The sequence below is a fragment of the Mobula birostris genome, chromosome 11 (genome assembly GCF_030028105.1).
Source record: "Mobula birostris isolate sMobBir1 chromosome 11, sMobBir1.hap1, whole genome shotgun sequence".
NCBI lineage: Eukaryota > Metazoa > Chordata > Chondrichthyes > Myliobatiformes > Myliobatidae > Mobula > Mobula birostris.
The window spans coordinates 50317574-50337836 of NC_092380.1; the positions used below are offsets into that span (position 1 = coordinate 50317574).

At 44.1% G+C, this 20263-nt stretch overlaps 1 protein-coding gene across 3 annotated transcripts in view; it reads right to left on the minus strand.

Moving 5' to 3' along the window:
* The window catches only part of LOC140205075 (proline-rich protein 5-like), a 129675-nt gene extending 115521 nt beyond the window's left edge, over window positions 1-14154 (minus strand). The window contains exon 1 of one of the 3 annotated variants that reach the window (XM_072272228.1): window positions 13915-14123. The gene's annotated coding sequence lies outside the window, so the exon portion shown is untranslated. Of the gene's footprint in view, window positions 1-13914 lie in introns of all 3 variants that reach the window. The other 2 variants (XM_072272227.1, XM_072272230.1) reach the window with 2 other exon arrangements.
* Between the last annotated feature and the right edge of the window lie 6109 nt (window positions 14155-20263).

Here is a 20263-nt window from a genome sequence, read left to right on the forward strand (position 1 = left end):
CCTATGTCAGTGCTTTAGACAGAAATGCTGTCAATCTGGCCCCTTGTGGTGGGATTGCTTTACAGGCCTTTGTTAATTAGAATCAGAACTGGGTTTATTATCACCAGCATGTGTCGTGAAACTTGTTAACTTAGCAGCAGCAGTTCAATGCAATACATAATATAGAAGAAAAAAAAGAAATTAAAAAATAAGTAAATTAATTACAGTATACTATATTGAATAGATTAAAAATCATGCAAAAAACCAAAATTATATATATCAAAAAAGTGAGGTAGTGTTCATGGGTTGAATGTCCATTGAGGAATCGGATGGCAGAAGGGAAGAAGCTGTTCCTGAATCGCTGAGTATATAACTTCAGGCTTCTGTACCTCCTACCTGATGGTAACAGTGTGAAACGGGCATGCTCTGGGTGCTGGAGGTTCTGAGACACCGCTCCTTGAAGATGTCCTGGGTACTTTGTAGGCTAGTACCCAAGATGGAGCCGACTAAACTTACGACCCTCTGCAGCTTCTTTTGGACTTGTGAAGTAGCCCCTCCATACCAAACAGTGATGCAGCCTGTCAGAATGCTCTCCACAGTACATCTATATAAGTTTTTGAGTGTATTTGTTGACATGCCCAATCTCTTCAAACTCCTAATGAAGTATAGCCGCTGTCTTGCCTTCTTTGTAACCGTATCGATATGTTGGGACCAGGTTAGATCCTCAGAGATCTTGACACCAGGAACTTGAAACTGCTCACTCTCTCCACTTCTGGTTCCTCTATGAGGATTGGTATGTGTTCATTCATCTTACCCTTCCTGAAGTCCACAATCAGTTTTCATCTTACTGACGTTGAGTGCCAGGTTGTTGCTGTGACATCACTCCACTAGTTGGCATATCTCACTCCTGTACACCCTCTTGTCACCACCTGAGATTCTACTAACACTGGTGTATCACCAGCAAATATATAGATGATATTTGAGCTATGCCTAGCCACACAGTCATGGGTATAGAGAGAGTAGAGCAGTGGGCTAAGCACACACCCCTGAGGTGCACCAGTGTTGCTAGTCAGTGAGGAGGAAATGTTATCAGCAATCCACACAGATTGTGGCCTTCTCTGAGATGACAACATTATTTTGTTGTAGTGTGACAGCTCCTTATGTTTGTAGCTGTATATTCAGCATCTTCTTTCAGTGGTCTTCCCAGGTTTGCTGTGTGTTCTGTGAATAAATACATGAGCTGCAGTGGCTGCAGAAGGTTTTTCAGTTCTTTACAGGTAATAAAATTGCCTTATAGTCTCTGCTCTACTGTCTCAATAATTGCTGTGACGTTTTGTGAGCATTTGTTCATTCTATCTGATATGTAAACTTTTTGAAGAACTACCATTATCTTTCCTCTCTGTATACGTTTTTTCAAGCATTTAGCCTGTCCAATACCTTACGGAAATGACTGCTGTAGAGTTACCATCCCCTTCATAGAATTGGATGTCATTGACCCTACATCCTCTTAAGTCTCAGCTACTCTCTGCTGAAGCACGTTCCGGCTTAATTTAAGTCCAAAGGGTGGATGCTGGAAACTGCATGTTCCAAATGGTACATTAAAAGTTGCCATCAAGACTCTCTGAAAACTTTGTTTTGTGCCAGCACTTTTGTATCACCTTCCAGATATGGGCATGGCTAGAAATCCTGATTCAAATCTTTTGTGTCCAAGTATATTCGAGCCATTCATTAGGCTTCCCTCTCACTACAATGGTTTCACCTCGTCGGTAATTTATGCTTCAGCTCTTGGATTTCCGTTTCAAACGTTCTGTTCAGCTCAGTTACTTCTTTGCCTGTGGAGTTGCATCACTTGGTTTCACTTGGAGTTCATCTTTGATGTTAAAACCCTTCAAAGCATTAAATTGTTCCATATTAGCATTCTGGAAACCTTTGTATTAGATTTGGTTTGCTTCATATGGGAGAGCACTTTATCATCAGCATGTTCCTTCCTATTCTGTGTCGTCTCCTCAAACTTGCGGCTTACTTAGTTCAGTTGTAGTTTCTCACAACTTTGCAGTATCAGATCTCTCCATGAAACATATGCTCAGCTTCTTTCCTCTCTGTTTTGGAGCTTTTCCAGTTGTGAAATATTGCTCCTCTGTATGCTGTTGCTTTGTTTGAAGCCATTTTACTTCAGATTCCTATCTTCTTTCAGTTTCAGAAGAACTTCAGTGAAAACCCAAGCGGTATACAGCACTCCTCACTCCAGAGGGTCGAGGGTTTGCTTCTTACTCTTTTCCAATCTGGATAGGAGTGTGAATTTCATTTTTCTATAGACTGTCACATCTGGTCAATCCATACAGATGTGTGGATCTGTTTTTACAAAAGTAAATGAGTGGAATTTTCCATCTTACAGGCAAAATCGCCTCCACAGCATTATGATGAAAAGCATGAAAAGCACGTAAAACTTATGAGGAGGAAGAATTAGTATAAGGAGAGAGAGAGAGGAAAGGAGTTCTGCCATTCATAGGAATGGATCTATAGGAGTGTTGACTTTAATTACATCATGGAGCTTGATTGTATGTAGAAGGCTATCGTAAGTCAGGTGTTTGTAACCCTAAAACTCTCTGTCATCTTCTACAGAGTGAATGCTCTGATTTGTCCTGTATTTCATGGGTTCTTTCATTCTTGCTTTGGCATCTTCTCTCTATATTTTAGCTTCAGATCTGCACATTTCCTCCCAAAAGTTGAGTTGGTCACATAATCTACACCTTGATCTGCAAACAGACCACTTTACTTCTCTGTTAGCTTACGTGATTGTTTTCCTGAAATCTTATCTTTTCTCTGACTGCTTCTTTTCATAAGACTGATTTGAAGTGTGTCTAGGTAGTGATCGGGGCTCTCAGGTGTCAACTTGTGGCCTCCAGTGCTCAGACTGTGTTATCAAAGCTTATGGCAAAGCTGAAAATGTTGAGGCCCAAAATGAGTTGACAGACCGACCTTTCATCCACTTCCCCCACTTCCCCCAACTTGCACTGCTTGCTTGTGAACCTCAGCCCTGCTAGGAATCTGACAGGTTCATGTGGTTCGCAAACACGAGGAAATCTGCAAATGCTGGAACTTCAAGTAACACACACAAAAAATGCTGCTGAATGCAGCAGGCTAGGCAGCATCTATAGGAAGAGGTACAGTCGATGTTTTGCGCCGATCGTCGGCTGTACCTCTTCCTAGAGATGCTGCCTGGCCTGCTGCGTTCACTAGCATTTTGTGTGTGTGTAGGCTCATGTGGTTGCTGCCTAAGGCTTTGGAACTCATTATCTGTCAGTCCAGTGATTTCACTTCAGCATCAGTTGTATTTGTAATATTTTGAAGTTCTCCTCAGAGCATTTACTCTCTGGCTCATATATGTTGAAAAAAATCCAGTGTTTTCTTTCCTATCTGCAAACGGATATAGTTGACATCCTCTTTGTCACTCATGACTTTTAGAGAACTTGACTGGCATCTCACATTTCTAACACCTGACAATGTTGTTGGCCCCCTGATTATCTTGGCCTGCAGCAGTGGAGTCTTCACAACTAACTTATACACACTCAGCACATCCAGTCACCGTTGTTGACTTATTTTCCAGTTGTTGGCAAGAAGTCAAATTCAGCTTTCACATCTTTCCTGTGGTGTAGAATGTGACTCGTTAGACTGATGCCACCATTGTTGTTTCCAGAGATATTTCTTATGTACACTTGCAGATCCAAACCATTGGCTTGAACCATGTCATTTTCAGATGCGGACAATATGTCTTTTCTACACAGAATACAGTGCACCAATGAATGATTATTACTTGATTCATTTTGAGATACAGCGTACCTCCGGCCTACTGGGCCCCGCCGCCCAGCAGCCTACTGATGTAACCCTATCCTAATCAGAGAACAACTTACAATGACCTATTAACCTACTGACTGGTATGGCTTTGGAATGTGGGAGAAAACTGGACCACGAGGCCTCTTCCCGCTAACCCACACGCACATGGGAAGAATGTACAAACTTTCTTACAGAAAACACCGCAATTGAACTCCAAACTTCAATGCCCCAAGCTAATAGCATTGAGCTAGCCACTACACCACTGTGGCACCCCATGATATGAGAGGTTACTTACAAATTGTAACTTACAGCTGTAGAAATATGGATGAGTATTCATTCTTGTGGTAGCGTACCACCATCTTCTCACCCCTTCTCCAAGAGAACCATGTCCTTCCCCCCACTCCTCTCCTTTGGCTCCCTGGCTTCCACGAATGCGAGCTGCCAGTGCTTGTAGTCACAGTTGCTCAGGCATTAGCTTACGGACATATGAACCATGAGCAGGAAGGGGCCACTTAGCTCATTGAGCCTGCTCAAACATCCAGTAAAGTCATGACAGACATGACTGTTACTCCACATATCCACCTTCTATTCCCCCCCCGCCCCCAACACCAAATAATCTTTCACCCTTCATTGGCCCTCTGCTATGACTCCTTTTCTGAAAAGCACAACCATGATCCATCCACTGAAAGTCTAATCTCCAGGCAATGCACTGTCTCTTGCTCACTCCACGCTCATCTCTCCAGGCAATACACTGTCTCTTGCTCACTCCATGCCCATCTCCTTCAAAGCCTCTTTATGATCTTGGCCTTCTGCACTCCTCTCAACACCGAAGCGTTAAGCCACAAAACATTTTCCCTGTGGTTGTGGCCGCCACATTCTTTTCCAATGATGTGGTACTGTGGAATTGCCTTTCCTCAGTTCCACTTGGACTATATGTGTGTCACTGTCTTTTTGGTACTGATTCCAATAATTCCCAATTAGCTGGTCAGATAAAACTTGGAATCCTATGAGAACCGAGCAGCTGAATTTCAACCTCACCCCTCATCTATCACTAATATTTCACATGCAATGTAAACCACCTCCACCTCCATTGTGGTTGCTAGTGAAATGTTATTTGCTTTTTACTAATTCCCTTCTTTTTTTTCTGACCTCCTGACTTCCAATCCATGGTCATTTCCGCATGATCCATCATTTGAGGTGTAGCCTTCTGTCACCTCGGCCAATAGACAATAGACAATAGGTGCAGGAGTAGGCCATTCGGCCCTTTGAGCCAGCACCGCCATTCACTGTGATCACGGCTGATCATCCACAATCAATACCCCATTCCTGCCTTCTCCCCATATCCCTTGACTCAGCTATCATTAAGAGCTCTATCTAACTCTTTCTTGAAAGCATCCAGAGAACTGGCCTTCACTGTCTTCTGAGGCAGAGCGTTCCACAGATCCACAACTCTCTGGGTGAAAAAGTTTTTCCTCAACTCTGTTCTAAATGGCCTATCCCTTATTCTCAAATTGTGGCCTCTGGTCCTGGACTCCCCCAACATCGGGAACACGTTTCCTGCCTCTAGCGTGTCCAGCCCTACCCTGAAGGAAGTAACTCTAAGTGAGTTTCCGTAATTCACTTGGGATTTGGGCTTCACAGGCTGAGCCAGCAATTTATTACTCATCACTAATGGCCCTTGGGAAGGCGACGGTGAGCTGTCTCCTTGAGCTGCTGCAGTCCTTTAGCTGTGTGTAGACCCACAGAACTGTTTGGGAGGGAGTTTGAGGATTTTGACCCAGCAATGGTGGTATAAGTCAGTTGGTGTGTGATTTGGAGAGCAACTTCCAGGTGGTAATGTTCCCTTGCTTTGGCCGCACTTGTCCTTCTGGTTGTCGTAGGTTTGAAGGATGCTGTCTAAGAATTCTCTGTGGGTCGCTGCAGTGCATTCTAAGGATGGTACAAACCTCTGCACTGTGTGTCAGTGTAAGAGAAGTGAATTGTTAAGGATGGGGTGCATATCAACTGTACTGCGATGTCCTGTATAATATCAAGTTTCTCGAGTGTCGTTGAAGCTGCGCTCATCCAGACGAGTGGAAAACATTTCATCATACCCCTGCCTTGAGCCTTGTAGATGGTAAACAAGCTTCGAGGAGTTACATGGCGAGTTACTCACCTCAGAACTCCTAGCCTCTGACCTGCCCGTGTTTCCACATAGCGTATGTGGTGACTTCAATTCAGTGTCTGGTCCATGGTAACTGTCAGGATATTGAAAAAGTATCTACTGCTTTCCCGGCATATATGACGAATAATCTCTTCTCGGACTTCCAGCCAGATACAGGTATCGATTATAACCGATGTTTCAATGACAGACTCTGCCATCTTCATCAGAGATGATGCCCAGGCATGTCTAGTCTGGTGGTATTCATACACCCGTAGTCTGTCCCTCCTGATTGGTTAGCCCTCATCCAATCAGGTTTCCGCTCTCCCGTCTTGTTTACAATTGAATTCCAGTTCTTACTTGCTTGCACGTTATCCCTGATGAAAATGGGAAGAGTTTGTCGTCGAACCATTGGTTACAATTGATAGCGGTACCCAGCTGGAAGCCTGACAAGAGTTTATTTGCCAAGATACTGATTATGGAGGATTCAGTGCTAGCAATGCTATTGAATGTCAGGAGGTGATAGCTGCCTTCTCTCATTGGATTTTGTCATTGGCTGGCACTGTGTGGCAAGTTACTTCCACCAATAAGCCCAGGTCTGGATTTTGTCCTAATATTGTCCTAAATCGCCTAATTCTTTCTCCTTTAAAATCTAGGCTTTCAGATACCCAGCTTTTTTCATAATTAAATCCAATTCAGGGAATCAACATAGCCTTTGAAACTCTTCCATCGTTAATAAGTCAGCAGGCCTAAACACAAATACAAACAGGGCTTTCAGTCCCACCAAAAGGTTTCGGCCAAAAACGTCGACTGTACTCTTTTCGTAGATGCTGCCTGGCCTGCTGAGTTCCTCCAGCACTTTGCGTGTGTTGCTCGGATTTCCAGCATCTGAATATTTTCGCTTCTTTGCGTAAGGGTGCTAATGGGGTGTAAAATGTGGAAAGAGTGTCTGGAGACCTGCTGATCTACTGTGATCAGATTTACTGTGTAAATTTGAATTGTAAACTTGTGCTGGCGGAGACGTGCGGAATAACTCCCTGTGAATTCACGAAATAAAGGCGGTAACTAGCTCTGAGGTATTTGCCTATTTGTGTTTCCTTTGTTCTAAATTCCCTAACACGGGATTACAGAGATACAAACAGTATTTGTCTCATCAAATTCACAAACTCCAACCTCTTTACAATAAAACCCAACCTACCATTTCCCTTCCTGATTACTACTTGAATAATTTTTTAATTTCATGAACCAGAGGCCCAATCCCCTGTGCATATCAATATTATCTTAAAATTCTGTGCTCCTATTCCTTATAACAAAGTGCAACATTCGTCCACAATTTTTTCCACCTGTCACTACCCTGCCCATTCACAGAACATGCTTACACCCCAATCTCTCCTCCTGGTTCCTAGATTTGCATGAAGACCTAGGAGGCTGCAATTCTAGAATCCGGGACTGGAGGCACTCTGCAGGTCAGGTAGCATCTGTGGAAGGAAACAGACAATTGCTGTTTCAGGTCAACACCCTTCACATGGACTTCACAGCTGCTGCCTGACCGACTTCTTGTTTATTGCCCAGAACTGTATCATTAGCAAACATATGTGCAAACAGAAGACGCCAGGAATGCTGCCCGATTTGCCAAATATTAGATTATGAAGACACACAGTCCTCTTTTATTGTCATTGAGTAATGCATGCATTAAGAAATGATACAATATTTTCTCTGGTGTGATATCACAAAACACAGGACAGACCAAGACTGAAAAAACTGATAAAACCACATAATTATAACATATAGTTATAACAGTGCAACAATACCATAACCCAATGAAGAAGTCCATGAGCACAGTAAAAATTCAAAGTCTCTCAAATGTCCCACATCTCACGCAGAGGGGAGAAGGAAGAAAAACTCTCCCTGCCATATCCGACCGTGGTCCAACTCTGTCATCCAAAAACTTTGAGCTCTGATCAGCTCTCCGACACCAAGTACTGAGCACCATCTCTGTCTGAACGATTCGACTTCCATCTCGGTTGCCAACGGCAGGCAAAGCTGGGGATTTTGAGGCCTTCCCTCCGAAAGATTCCCCACCGCACAGTAACAACAGCAGCGAACAAGCGTTTCAGAAATTTCTCCAGATGTTCCTCTGTGCTTTCACGTCCATTCTCCATCAAATCAGAATTGTCCACGGCCCCTATTTAACAGATATGATATCATTTTTCATCAGAGGGCTGCGCACGCGCGGTGCGCTGCTATTGCCTTCTCCCGCTGACTCTGCTATTTTACTTAGTTTGGATTTCCAGCATCTGTAGACTTTTGGCTTTTTGATACACTGCATACTGTCTTTTCATTCAAGGCATCAGGAAAAATTATGAATAGCTGAGAGTGTTGCAAGGACATGGCGGTGGTATGAACCCAAGTGCTGAGCACAGTCGCGGAGGCTGAATCAGAAGGCATTATGGTCGTAGCGAGTGTGGAATTGGTGTCCAGAGAGAGTCTTTAGCCGAAGCCTTGGTTTTAGTAGAGAATTCAGGAACAATGCTAGAATTAGAACTGACAGTCCTAAGAACCATGGAACAAGGCTACTCATACAAGAGTCGACCAACAAACTGGCAACTCCTTGTTGTGGTCACAGGGTCCTTATCCTGCAGTTTCTAATGGGAAGCAGGTGTGTGTAGTTAGTGGAACCTGGGAATGATTAGAATTTAAATGAGGTGATTGAGGCCCAATTCCTGAGGTAAATGGCATGGTGGGGGGATTGCCAGAAGGGACCATGGCAGAGAGCTAGTACCGAGTCCTGTTGTAGCCTTCTCACAGCACCTTATCAGCCTAGCAAAGAGCTTTTTCGGATTTTAATCCTCCATCTTTAGGTAGGGGGTACAGAAGCCTGAAGGCACACACTCAGCGATTCAGGAACAGCTTCTTCCCCTCTGCCATTCGATTCCTAAATGGACATTGAACCCATGAACACTACCTCACTTTTCAAATATATGTTATTTCTGTTTTTGCACGATTTTTAATCTATTCAATATATACATACTGCAATTTATCTATTTATTTATTTTTCTTCTGTATTATGTATTGCATCGAACGGCTGCTGATAAGTTAACAAATTTCACGACACATGCTGGTGATAATAAACCTGATCCTGATTCAAACCTGCCAGTCGTTACTTTACTGAGTGCATTTTGAAATCCGGATACTTATTTACACGTTCCCTTCATCTATTTTGTTAGTTACACCCTTGGAAAGGAATTTCCGTTCATTGAATTATGACTATTCTCCCTAATGACGTCTGAGTGCCCTATTGCCACATCACCTATAATGGAATCCGGCACTGTGCTAACAATTTTTCCTTTTGCCTCATTTCTAGACAGCGAAGTGATATTTGCAAAACTTCTTATAAGAGATCTGTGATTTTAAAGATGTATTAATATATAATGATATTAATCTAGTCTTGCTTCAAAAAGGCAACAATTATACCAGTGCCTAAGAAGAATAATGTGGGCTGCCTTAATGACTATCGCCTTGTAGCACTCACATCGACAGTGATGAAATGCTTTGAGAGGTTGGTCATGACTAGACTGAACTCCTGCCTCAGCAAGGACGTGAACCCACTGCAATTTGCCTATCGCCACAGTAGGACAACCTCAATGGCTCTTCACACGGCTTTGGACCACCTAGACAACGTAAACGCCTACGTCAGGATGCTGTTCATCGACTATAGCTCAGCATTTAATACCATCATTCCCACCATCCTGATCGAGAAATTGCAGAACCTGGGCCTCTGTACCTCCTTCTGCAAATGGATCCTTGACTTCCTAACCGGAAGACCACAATCTGTGCGTATTGGTGATAACATATCCTCCTCGCTGATGACCAACACTGACGCACCTCAGGGATGTGTGCTTAGCCCACTGCTCTACTCTCTATATACACATGATTGTGCTCAAATACCATCTATAAATTTGCTGACGATACAACCATTGTTGGTATAATCTCAGATGGTGATGAGAGGGCGTACAGGAGTGAGATATGCCAACTAGTGGAGTGGTGCCGCAGCAACAACCTGGCACTCAAAGTCAGTAAGACGAAAGAGCTGATTGTGGACTTCAGGAAGGGTAAGACGAAGGAACACATACCAATCCTCATAGAGGGATCAGAAGTGTAGAGAGTGAGCAGCTTCAAGTTCCTGGGTGTCAAGGTCTCTGAGGATCTAACCAGGTCCCAACATATCGATGTAGTTATAAAGAAGGCAAGACAGTGGCTATACTTTATTTGGAGTTTGAAGAGATTTGGTATGTCAACATATACACTCAAAAACTTCTATCGTTGTACCATGGAGAGCATTCTGACAAGCTGTATCACTGTCTGGTATGGAGGGGTTACTGCACAGGACCAAAAGAAGCTGCAATAGGTTGCAAATCTAGTCAGCTCCATCTTAGGCACTAGCCTACAAAGTACCCAAGACATCTTCAGGGAGCGGTGTCTCAGAAAGGCAGTGTCCATTATAAAGACTTCCAGCACCCAGGGCATGCCCTTTTCTCACTGTTACCATCAGGTAGGAGATACAGAAGGCTGAAGGCACACACTCAACAATTCAAGAACAGCTTCTTCTCCTCTGTCATCTGATTCCTAAATGGACATTGAAGCTATGGACACTACCTCACTTTTTAAAAAATATACAGTATTTCTGTTTTTGTACATTTTTAAATATTTTTATTTTTTTTATTACAAACAAAAAAACAAAAAAAGCAGATCTACAAAAAGCATGACCTTAACAAAATCTAATTAAATATTGAGCAGCAAAAGGGAGAAAAATATAAAGGCAAAAGTAAACAAACACAGCAGAGGGGCACCACACCAAAAAACCTCAGTCCTCACCCAGTGAGAAAGTCCAATACAGGGCCCCATATCATTTCAAAGATGTCCCCTCTGTCCTCATTACATAGTCTCAGTCTCTCCAAATGTAAAGTATTTGCCAGTTCTCTCAGCCACAGATCGTACGTAGACACAGAGTCCATTTTCCACATCTGCAGGATTTACGTCTTAGCAATCACCACGCCAAACAATACAGCCTTTTTTTCATATTTATTTGCTGAAGATATGGAGCTTGTTGCTCCAAGGATGGCTACGAGCGGATCTGGTTCCCACTGCGTCCCAAAAGCCTCAGAGAAACAGTGAAAAATAATTTTTCCAGTATGCATAAAGCTTACAACATCACCAGAATGAATGTGACAAATTACTGTTCACAGATTTACATCTATTACAAACTGGTGAAGCATCAGGGTAGAAACTGTGCAACTTTTCTTTGCAGTAATGAAGTCAAACAAAGTTGAGCAGGTCAAACACAATATTGATTTTTGGAAAACCCTTCCAATTTCTTTGGTGGGGAAGGTTAACGCAATCAAGATAATTGTACTGCCACAATTTCTTCATCTTCTCCAGTCAATGCTATGTTTTATTCCTCTGTCATATTTTAAGCAATTGGATTCAATTATTATACCCTTCATTTGGAATTATAAAGCCGTTAGAATTACTAAAAAGCACTTGTCAAAGCCCAAGGAAGCAGGGGGTTTTGCCCTACTGGACGTTAAAATGTACCCACCTATCCATTCTTGCATGGTGGAAAAAAGGCCCAAAAAGGCCCATTTAAAAAAACTTATTCAATAAATGTTATTTATTTATTTGTTTGTTTATTTATTATTATTATTATGTTTTATTTTATTTATTTTTTTTCTCTCTGCTAGATTATGTATTGCATTGAACTGCTGCTGCTAAGTTAACAAGTTTCACATCACATCCAGGTGATAATAAACCTGATTCTGATTCTGATCATAGTATCAGAAAGAAGTCCTTCATCCCACTACGTCCTAGTACCTGTCTATACGGATCCCATTGTCCACCACAAGGCTGACAGCCTTGTTTCCCATGGTCAACCTAAAATACTTCTTAAATGTTGTGGGAGTAGCTATCTTGTTGCAATAGATATATAGCTAATATCCACACCCCATTTTAAATGCATACACAGTTGAAAAGTTCAAAGTAAATTTATTATGAAAGTACATATATGTCACCATATAAAACCCTGAGGTTCATTTTCTTGCAGGTTTACTCAATAAATCCATAATGGAACAATAACCATAATAGAATCAATGAAAGAACCAAATGGGCTTCAAACTGTCTGCAAGAGACAACAATCTGTTCAGATACAAAATAAATAAATGAAAATAATAAATAAATATGGTAAGTGCCTGAACGTGAATTCATAGGTTGTGGGAACATTTCAGTGAAGGAGCAAGTGAAGTTGAGTGAAGTTATCCCCTTTGGTTCAAGACCCTGATGGTTGAGGGGTATTAACTGGTGGTGTGAGTCCTGAGGCTCCTGTACCTTCGTCCTGATGGTAGCAACGATAAGAGAGCATGACCTGGGTGGTGGTGGTGGTGGTGGTGGTGGTGGGGGGGGGGGTCCCTGATGGTGGATTCTGCTTTCCTGCAACAGTGCTCCATGTCGATGTGCTCATTGGTAGGGAAGGCTTCACCGGCGATGTACTGGACCATATCCCACTACTTTCTGTAGGATTTTCAATGTACTCTCCACAGCCAGTCAATGTATTCTCCACCACACATCCACATGGGACCAGGGTAGATTCTCTGAAATGATAACACTGAGGAATTTAAAGTTGCTGACCCTCTCAGCCTCTGATCCCCTGATGAGGACTGGCTCATGGACTCCTTCTGAAGTCAAAAATCATCTGCTGGTCTTGTTGACATTGAGTGAGAGGTTGTTGTTGTGGCACCGCTCAGCCAGATTTTCAATCTCCCTCCTACATGCTGATTCGTCACCACCTCTGACCCGGCCTACCAGAGTGGTGTCATCTGCAAACTTGGAAACGGCACCGGAGCTGTGCTGAGCCACACAGTCATAAATGCAAAGCGTTCCCCAACACGAGTGAAAGTGTTGTAATTGCAAACCCTATTTCAAACATGTATTCAACAATTTCAGAATGCTAAGAGCGGGAAATTCTGCCTCGTGCAATTGGTATAACTCAGTCAATGAACAAAAAAACATGAAAGATACAATTAACCTCCGCTTAATCGTCCGTTAATGGAGCGAAGTACAGAAAACGATTGCCTACTTCATTATAAGTCCTCTTTAAACACTCATTCAGCACTTACATCTACGAGAAACAGAATCAATGCCTCCGTCCTTGCCATAATTATAAAACCTTCGCGATGCCATCATATAAAGTAAGGCTCATTAAAGGTGCATCAGTAATTCAGCGGTTAGCACCGTCGAAGAAAACAAAAGAATTGGTTTTACAGCTGAACTTCAGTACGAATATGAAGCGTGACTGGAAGCAGCCCGAGGACCGTCATTGCACTTTGCAAAAGCGTGACTGGTTGTGCGTGTAGGTATGAGGAAGATTATGTAGATGAACTAGTGAGAGGAGAAAGCGTGCGCGCGTAGATGGGGGGTTTGAATTGGCGTGTGCGGTGTATTCAGCTAAAGCCGGGCTGTCTGTGAGAGAGAGCGGGCAGAGAGAGCAGTGCTGGCTGGGAGAGTATACGTCTGTCTGTTTGAGATCATGTGTGTGTGTGAGAGAGAGACTGTGTGTGTGTGTGTGTGAGAGAGAGTGTGTGTGTACGTGTTTGTCCGAGCGTGTGTGTGTATGTATGTCTGTGAGTGTGTGAGTGTATATGTGTGTGTGTGTGTGAGAGAGAGAGAGAGTGTGTGTGTTTTCAGAGTATGAGGTAAATGTATGTATTGATTTGTGAACTAATGCCAGATCAATAATCTCACGAGTATTCCTTACAGCCAGAACACTCACTCATTACAGTCCAGTTCCCGTATTTCTATCCGTCCATCGAGGTAGGTTTCACGGCAAAGTCTGGGAAAGTCACGGTAAGGAACTAAAAAGAAACACTCCTGAAAACCATCAGTCTGCATGTAGCGAACTGCGGGCTTACCCTGAAATGTCCGAAGCTCAGCAGGCTGGGGCCGATCCTGGCGACTCGTTGCTCTTTAATCGACTGGGGCAGCGAGGCATTGCAGCTTGAGAGAGAGGGAGAGAGGGTGGGGGCGGCGAGTTCGGGTCCCGGGACAGCAGCGAACTCGTCACCCGTGCGCTGGGCTCGCTCTCTGCAGCTTCACTTTATGTAGAATTAAAGCTTTCATGTGGTGGGCGTCGATGCGGGTGATACAGACGTATTGTTTCCTCCTCTTAGGGTGACTCCTCTTTGGACAGAACCCAACAACATGGGTTATTGCGGCAATTTCTAATTCTGACTGAAAACAGAAATAAACACATAGCAAATTAAGCGAAGCCTGACCCATCCCAATGGATAATTGGAGCACAGTGCGGGAACTCTCTTTTCGAAGGAATAGTCAAGGAAATTAAAGGAAGGTCCATAAACCGCATTAAGATAGCACCCCTCATGTCCTCGCGTTTGCAATAGGGAATGAACAGCTATCCAATAAACAAATCGTATAAGTTTAGAAGGAGACTAAGTATCACGTTCGAGCTTTGGGGAGAACCTTGTTTTTTTCTCTCACCGTCTTTTAATGTCGGGATTGTTAACCCAAATGTTCTGCACAATAATTCGCAGCCTCCCCCCTCCCCCCAGTAGCGAGCGTGCGACTTTAGGCGACATATCACAGAAGCCTGAACTGAAAACCGCGGGGGTGCAGCAACATTGACCTCGATTGCTTGTATCGAACGCACTTGTATATTTAGTGGCGGCAGTCCATTGTGCAGAACTCGCTCCTGTAACGTTGACCTCCAGCGGAACGCAGGGCGCAAGGGTTAATCTCCAGCCCACCGTGGACAGGCTTTCTATTTCAAAAACCGCATGTAAAATTGTGGCACGGTTGGCAAAGAGATTCCAAATGAAAACAGGAGGGGAACATATGTAAAATATACGAGAACACGGTAACATTTATGAAGTGCTGTTTTATAAGTATCACAGAGGTCACAGAGTACCGCATAGTTACACTGAAAGTTGCGAATTATGTAGGCACTCACCGCAGCTTTGCCTTCGATTGGTATAAAATTAAGTGACAGGTCAATCTGCCTGTGGCAGTTTTTGGAGAAAAAAGCAGTATTACCTTCGAAATACCTTGACTTTCCTGTTGCATTAGTTGGGAACTTTATCACAAAGCTGAACTTTAGTGCAACATTATCTCCAAAACACAGCAGTACCACAGAGAGAATGCCATGTTTTATTTTTAGAGCAATAAATACTTGTGGGCAATTACAATAGGCAATCGTCTCCTCAAGAGCAAAGGTTTACCCACCTATAATCATTAGCTAGTGCTGAAATAGAATGGTGGTCTTTGACCACTCAGATGTGGCCCGATCATAACTCCCAATAAAGGCTCTTATGATCAGAGAGGAACGAACAAGGGGGAGCGCGGGAGAAACAACCTCCACTGCAGGGAGAGCCTGGGCAAGGAGAAATAAATTTGAGAAAATTTCTCACTTGTAAAACTAAGTTGTTGCAGGGGCTTTAATTGCACAATGTGGTGACAATGGGGAACTCATTGCCAAATAACAGCATCAAAAGTGGGAGTAGAGGTCCCTGCCTGGACCCTGCCGTGCCACTCAGATCTTGGTCTCAGCCTTGTTTCCTGCAACCCTTGATACTTTACTTAAACAAAACTCTTTGTTTCAGCCTTGAGTAGACAGCTACAGTCCATTGGTAGACAACCAGTGCTGTATCTCTTCCAGGGTTGAAATGTTTAGTACTGGAGGATTGCAAAGGAGCTATGCAGAGAATGGTGGGTGACCGGGATGCATTGCTAGACGTGGTGGTGAGGGCAATCACTACAGGGTCATGTGGGCTCTTAACTGGGCGCATAAGTACGTAGAGAAAGGTGAATATGGTTCACATATACAGGACGTAAAAGGGATTAATTTAAGTAGGCATCTTTCGTGTAATTAGTCCGATGCAACCCTCTGAGCTGAAGGGCCTGTTTCTATGCAGTATGTTCTCGAATATATTCAATGACTCAACTTCCACAAATTGCCAGGGGAAAGAATTCCAAAGATTCCTTCATCTCTGGGTGAAGAAATTTCTTCTTATTTGCATCTCAAATGGTTGATGCCTTATTATGATTCTGTGCCCTCTAGTGCAACCACACCCCCATGAAGGGAAGCATTCCCTCCGCACTCTCCTCCATGTCTCAGTAGGATTGCCCCTCATTCACTCCATACCCTCCTCCATGTATCAGTAGGATTTCCCCTCATTCCCTCCATACCCTCCTCCATGTATCAGTAGCATTGCCCCTCATTCCCTCCATACCCTCCTCTATATCTCAGTAGGATTGCACCTTATTCCCTCCGTACCCTCCTCCATATCTCAGGATTGCCCCTCATTCCCTCCATACCCTCTTCCATGTCTCAGTAGGATTCCCCCTCATTCCCTCCATACCTTCCTCCATGTCTCAGTAGGATTGCTGCTCATTCCCTCCATACCCTCCTCCATATCTCAGTAGGATTGCACCTCATTCCCTCCATACTCTCCTCCATATCTCAGTAGGATTTCCCCTCATTCTCTCCATACCCTCCTCCATGTATCAGTAGGGTTGCCCCTCATTCCCTCCATACCCTCCTCCATATCTCAGTAGGATTGCACCTCATTCCCTCCGTACTCTCCTCCATGTCTCAGTAGGATTGCCCCTCATTCTCTCCATACCCTCCTCCATGTATCAGTAGGGTTGCCCCTCATTCCCTCTATACCCTCCTCCATGTCTCAGTAGGATTGCCCCTCATTCACTCCATACCCTCCTCCATGTCTCAGTAGGATTGTTCCTCATTCACTCCATACCCTCCTCCATGTATCAGTAGGGTTGCCCCTCATTCCCTCCATACCCTCCTCCATATCTCAGTAGGATTACACCTCATCCCCTCTGTACCCTCCTCCATATCTCAGTAGGATTTCCCCTCATTCTCTCCATACCCTCCTCCATGTCTCAGTATGATTGCCCCATTCCCTCCATACCCTCCTCCATATCTCAGTAGGATTGCACCTCATTCCCTCCGTACTCTCCTCCATATCTCAGTAGGATTTCCCCTCATTCTCTCCATACCCTCCTCCATGAATCAGTAGGGTTGCCCCTCATTCCCTCTATACCCTCCTCCATGTCTCAGTAGGATTGCCCCTCATTCACTCCATACCCTCCTCCATGTATCAGTAGGATTGCTCCTCATTCCCTCTATACCCTCCTCCATGTCTCAGTAGGATTGCCCCTCATTCACTCCATACCCTCCTCCATGTCTCAGTAGGATTGTTCCTCATTCACTCCATACCCTCCTCCATGTATCAGTAGGGTTGCCCCTCATTCCCTCCATACCCTCCTCCATATCTCAGTAGGATTACACCTCATCCCCTCTGTACCCTCCTCCATATCTCAGTAGGATTTCCCCTCATTCTCTCCATACCCTCCTCCATGTCTCAGTATGATTGCCCCATTCCCTCCATACCCTCCTCCATATCTCAGTAGGATTGCACCTCATTCTCTCCATACCCTCCTCCATGAATCAGTAGGGTTGCCCCTCATTCCCTCTATACCCTCCTCCATGTCTCAGTAGGATTGTCCCTCATTCCCTCCATACCCTCCTCCATATCTCAGTAGGATTACACCTCATCCCCTCTGTACCCTCCTCCATATCTCAGTAGGATTTCCCCTCATTCTTTCCATACCCTCCTCCATGTCTCAGTAGGATTTCCCCTCATTCCCTCCGCACTCTTCTCCATGTCTCAGTCGGATTGCCCTCATTCCCTCCATACCCTGCTCCATGTCTCAGTAGGATTGCCCCTCATTCCCTCCGTACCCTCCTCCATGTCTCAGTAGGATTGCCCCTCATTCTCTCCGTACCCTGTTCCATGTCTCAGTAGGATTGCCCCTCATTCTCTCCATACCCTCCTCCATGTCTCAGTAGGATTGCCCCCTCATTCCCTCTGCACTCTTCTCCATGTCTCAGTAGGATTGCCCCTCATTCCCTCTGCACTTTTCTCCATGTCTCAGTCGGATTGCCCTCATTCTTTCCGTACCCTGCTCCATGTCTCAGTAGGATTGCCCCTCATTCTCTCCATACCCTCCTCCATGTCTCAGTAGGATTGCCCCTCATTCCCTCTGTATCCTCCTCCATGTCTCAGCAGGATTGCCCCATTCCCTCCATACCCTCCTCCATGTCTCAGTAGGATTGCCCCTCATTCCCTCCGTACCCTCCTCCATGTCTCAGTAGGATTGCCCCCTCATTCCCTCTGCACTCTTCTCCATGTCTCAGTAGGATTGCCCCTCATTCCCTCCGCACTCTTCTCCATGTCTCAGTCGGATTGCCCTCATTCTTTCCGTACCCTGCTCCATATCTCAGTAGGATTGCCCCTCATTCTCTCCGTACCCTCCTCCATGTCTCAGTAGGATGCCCCTCATTCCCTCCGTACCCTCCTCCATGTCTCAGTAGGATTGCCCCTCATTCTCTCCATACCCTCCTCCATGTCTCAGTAGGATTGCCCCTCATCCCCATTAGTGCACATATAACCAGCTTGTCCCTTCAGAACAGGTCCGCCCCTTCATCCCAGTGACCTGGCGAGCCGTCACTGACTTTAATGAAGATCAACCCCTCCTTAAAAAAGAGGTGAGAACTGAGTGTTGTTGTTTCAACAAACTGTAGAAAGACTTATCTGTTTTTATACTCTCCTTTGCTGTTAAACCTTTGCTTTCTTACGTATCTGCTGTGCCTGCATTTCCTGTATTTTATTAATGTGGACTTGTAGTCTTTTTTATTCTATCACCGAAGTAGACTATCTCTGCAAATTTTTGCCCACTTACCCAACCTATCTCAATAGCCTCCTCTAGGCTCTTCGTGTGCTCTTCACTACTGACTTTCCTGGCTTTTATTTTCTATCACTGGCAAATCTGGCTACAATGCACTCAGCTGTGTGGATCAAGTAGAAAGCTTGAATGCATTTAAAATGATTCTTGATAAATTCATAAGCAGGAAAGGAAGTGATATGCAGCAGTGTGAAGAAACACTTAGAAAAGAGGAAGATAGTGCAGAACAGAAATAATAAAATGTACACTATCTGAAAGCAATTCTTATGTAGTGTAAAGATGAAAGATAAAAAAAAGATAAACTGGGTTTTGCAAACTTAAAAACCTGCAAATTATTGTCAATAAACTTACAAGTTATGGTTGACAATTAATCCAATTCATACTTACCTGAATTTTGATCAACTCCTACAACTTTACTGTCTGTACTCAATGCAATTCAGAATGAACATATTTTCTAATGTTGTTCCACTGATCTGCCTTTCAAAGTTACCTCAAAATATCCTCACCCAAAATCACCCAAGCAAAAGCAGCCATGTTCTATCCAAAGGATTGCTGCATACCAAATCTGCATCTATATTTTCTGCAAAACCATATTTGGCCTCTACGGGGTTTCAACTTGGTTCTGAAATGGCCATGCTTGATGTCAGGCCAGATTTTGTTGAAGCTGGGTGGCACCTAGTGTCACCCCATGCCTAAACCTGCCAAATCACAGAGAGCCAATCTTGCATATGTGTGTGTGGGGGTGGGAATGGATCGAGACAGCAGCTTCAAGCAGACAACTGGAGAGCATCTGCCCTGACCCAAACTCCCCCAACAGCTGGCAAACCTTACCCCACAGCTTTGCTGAGTGTCAAAGCTGATGGGAGCTCAAAATGTCCCTGATGACTTTGTCATGTACAATACAGTGTAAAAGTCTTAGGCTCTTACAGTGTATATAGGTGCCTGAGGCTTTGCACAGTACGGTGTTTGGCAACATGAGGCTGAGAGCATGTTTGTAAATCTGGTGGGAGCAAAGGATGTTGGGAATGGTGAGGAAGGAGCACCACAGAAGGGGTGTGGGACGGGCAGAGAAGGAGTGTCGGGGTGGGGAGCAGAGTGGCACTGGTGCAGGCACACCCCACCCTAATTCTTTTGATTCCAAACAATTGGTTTATTGATCATTACAATATGCCTTCCTGGTGCTTCCCACTCCCTCCCCTCTCCCTCTTTTCCCAACCATAATTCCCTTCTCCTTGCCCCCTTCCCACTCTCAGTCTACAATAGAGACCATCAGCATCAGGTTCTGACATATGTCATAAGATTTGCTTTTTTTTGGTAGAAGTACAGTGCAGTACATAAAATTATATGTGCCTGAGACTTTTGTACAGTAGCATACATACATTTATAAACTGCAAAAATAATGTACAATTAATGTTAGCAATTGTTTTAAACACTTTTTGAAATTAAATCAGCAAAAAGCAATGCAAAGAACCACAAACC